At 43.7% G+C, this 3,823-nt stretch overlaps 2 pseudogenes; one reads left to right on the top strand and one right to left on the bottom strand.

Annotated features, from left to right (window-relative positions):
• LOC147438777 (uncharacterized) overlaps positions 1–175 on the top strand; it is a 1,210-nt pseudogene extending 1,035 nt beyond the window's left edge.
• A 1,620-nt stretch (positions 176–1,795) lies between these two features.
• LOC147438778 (uncharacterized) lies at positions 1,796–2,916 on the bottom strand (annotated as a pseudogene).
• Positions 2,917–3,823: the final 907 nt, after the last annotated feature.

Genomic DNA, 3,823 nt, shown 5'->3' on the forward strand with positions numbered 1-3,823 from the left:
GCATGGTGTGCATGCAATGGATAGAGAAGACCAATTTGATCCCCATCCCAATATTATGCCCGCCCCAAGAAGTGCTAGGAGAGAGCGTATTCTAGGCCAAAGAATGCGCAACATTCTATATAGGGATTGGGTTGCTCGTTATCAATTAGCAAATCCCAATGCTAGAAGAGATTGACCACAATGCCTTTTGTTTGGATATTTTAGGAATCATTCTTGCACTAAAGCACGTTGTATAGTTCTTTCTAAGTCTCTGTGTTTAGCTCTGTCTCATTCTATCTTTGTAACTCGTAAGTGTTATCGGATGCACTACATCTCTAACCACCTATCTCTAAAGCTAATTGTCTCCGTATAACTTGGCAACTACATCGCACTGACTTTGTGACTCTGGATTGCTAACTCGCTCTATCGCTCACTGACTCTCATCTCCCTAACTCAATATTGCACTAACTATATTTATATAATTTACTATCTGTATATTACAAAATCTCACTAACTCTTTATCTATATCTCACTCACACTAACTTTGTAACTCTTGCTATCTAAACTACGCAGCAACTTGCTAACTCACCAACGCACTAACTCATGAAAGGTCTCACTCATTAACTCTATATCTATATCTTGCTAACACTAACATTGTAACTCTGGCTATTTAGCCTACACTGCAACTTGCTAACTCACTAACGCATTAACTCTGTATCTCACTCGTTAACTATATACCTCTATCTCCCTAACACTAACATTATAACTTGTGCTATCTAACCGGTACTAAACTTGCTAACGGTGTCTCTCACTTATGCACTAACATACTAACTCACTATCGCACTAACTCTATATTGATTGTCTAATGTGTCTGTAAGTCGGTGCCGTTATGTCGCTCTAATTCCATCTCCCCCATCAACTCTATATCTATATCTCACAAACATCAAAATTGTTACTCTGGCTATTTAATTGTCATTGCACCTTGCTTACTCACTAACGCACTAACTCTCTATCTCACTCATTAACTATATACCTCTATCTCCCTAACACTGACATTGTAACTCACGCTATGTAACTGACACTGCAACTAGCTAACATTGTCTCACTTATGCACTAACGTACTAACTTACTATTGCACTAACTCTATATTGATTGTCAAATTTATCTGTAAGTCACTGCCTTTATGTTGCTCTAACTCCATATCGTCTCCCTAACTCAATATTGCACTAACTATATTTCTATAATTTACTATTTGTATATCGCAAAATCTCACTAACTCTATATCTATATCTCACTCACACTAACTTTGTCAGTCTTGCTATCTAAACTACACAACAACTTGCTAACTCACTAACGTAGTAACTCACGATCTATCTCAGTACTCATTAACTCTATATCTATATCTCACTAACACTAACATTGTAACTCTGGCTATTTAACCTACACTACAACTTGCTAACAGTGTCTCACTTATGCTAACCCATCTCTCTCTCTCTCTCTCTCTCTCTCTCTCTCTCTCTCTCTCTCTCTCTCTCTCTCTCTCTCTCTCTCTCTCTCTCTCTCAAAATACCTATAGATTTCTATGTGTAATTGTAGCTCTCTCACTCATTAACAACACAACACACTATCTTTCTGAGTATTGATTGCTAACTCTCTTTGATGTCAAAAGATAGTTTATGTGAAACTCTTTTTCTCACAAACTCCCCAAGCCACTAACCTCTTATCGCAGTAATAGTTTTATAAAAAAGACATTGATATTGCTATATTTTATTGCCTGATTACATCAAGAGACAAACTTACAAGATGCTGTCTGATATCAAGCATCTCATCCACCTGCCAAAATGCGTGCAATCTGTAGTTGAATCTCGAGAGCTTTCTCCGCACGCCTTTCATCTGTATCAATTCGACGCACTTCGGTCTCAATCCTGCGGAGCTCTACCTCCTTCATGGTTTCTGCAAAATTGGACAACCCTTCCTTCAGCTCAGCACCCAAGGAGGAGTCGGCTTCAGACAGACGACGTCTCTTCTTGCATCGCTGGCACCGAACGGAGTCGAAATTCCTACCACCAGAACTTTCTTCGGCACTTGCATTGCTTGCACAGTGCTAATCGGTGTGGTTGGTGATCCCTCTTGGGAGGGGGCTGCTACATTTTGATTCTCATCATTGTTATTGATGTTGATGTCGTCATTGTCAGCTTCACTATTGTCGTCATCTTCATCCTCCTTTGGTGCCCCAGGTAGAAAGGCCTCCCCATTGAAGCCACCGGCCAAACCACGCACCTTGGGTGTTCTCCCGAGAACTTGAGACATCCTGTCAAAAAATTCCCTAGTAAATGAGGATGCGCTAGTGCCTTCTTCGGCCCTTTTCTCTCTTTGGTAAGTCTTGCGTAGAGAATCCCATTTATTCTTCCATTGTTGGGCCGTGTAGGTGGACGAAAACTTCAAGTTCATTTGTTGAGCGAGTCCAGACCAATGCTTCTGCTTGAAGTTTCCTTTGCCTAGGTTTGTCCACTTCTCTTAGAAGAAGTCGATTAAGCACACAACCTTCGTCGTTGACCACTCCAAACCTTTCTTAGAGCTTGAAGGATTTTTAGCCTTGCTGTTTGGGTCTCTTTGCACCACCACTATTGAAGACAAATCATTTGTGATTGAGCTAACTTCAGTTCCTTGCTGAGAGGGTGTCTCAATGGTTGGAAACTCTAGTAGAGGAATTTTCTCCTCCATGGCAGGTAGGGGAGAAGGATTCGATGGCACAAAGCCATCGAGACTTAGAGACAATGAATGATCAAGTGGCGGAATGCTCGGTAGGAACACCGGCATGGCTCTGGGTGGAGCCGTTGTAGGCATGCCTACCATTCTATTGTAATCTGTAGGGTTTGGAGGCATGTAGTGGAGCCCTGAAGGATGAGGCTGCTGCACATTGACATGATCGTGCATAATGTAGTCGCCGGCTTGCAGAAGTTGACGGAATCCACCGTGTGGTGGAGGAGAGGGGACCGGCTCCATGGGCAGAATTCGTGGCTGAATTGGAGGAGGTGGTTGGTGCCGGTGGACGGAACGTGGAGGCCCATATGTCGTGAACGCACTCAAAAGTGGACAACTCGGTCGCAAATGAGGGCGTTGATGCTCCATTCTTTATCTCTGCAAGCATCACCATAAGCAGCATTAGGTAGAAAGGTTTTCCTACTTTAACACACCAAGCAGTGAGCTCAAAGGCAAAGTGGCTATGGTATACGCCTTCGATTCCCAACCATGACAGAGAGAGCGAGAGAGAGTGAGAGAGAGAGAGAGCATAGTGTTATTGGATACCTTAGTGTGCAGATGGTTGCTTGAAGGTTTCCTCTGTAGCTCGCTTAGCATCTTGGAAAAATGGGCAAGGCTGTGCATTTTAATAGCGCACTCTTGGCTTTTTAAGTACTCTCTTAAGCCGCAGACCCCGAGGCTACAGGTGGTGGGTTAACCTGCAGGTGTGCAATGCCCGTGCATGCAGGTGAAGGTGGGGGTCGTTGGGTAGATGGGTTGAAGCTGGTCGAATACAACTTGACCTAAACCTTTGCAGTAGTTTTTGCACTAGGGTAGGTGGCGCTTTCAAGCAGGGTTGTCTCTAATGGCACTGCAGCAGGGTCGCCTGTAATGGCGTTGCAGTTGGAGGTGAACCGTAGTGATGTCGCTCGGGAGGTGGAGAAACCAAAAAGTTCCCGCAATACCTGTAAACGCAGTGGCTAACTACATGGGCTACCCCTACTTTGACGCAAAAGACGCAGCGGCTGCAACTTTCATGCCACGTCAGATTTAATACCCGCCGCGGCTTTCAAAGTAGTTCATGTGTGCACCACTTGAATGA

The sequence above is a fragment of the Adiantum capillus-veneris genome, chromosome 16 (assembly GCF_014529385.1).
Source record: "Adiantum capillus-veneris isolate H3 chromosome 16, ASM1452938v2, whole genome shotgun sequence".
Lineage (NCBI taxonomy): Eukaryota > Viridiplantae > Streptophyta > Polypodiopsida > Polypodiales > Pteridaceae > Adiantum > Adiantum capillus-veneris.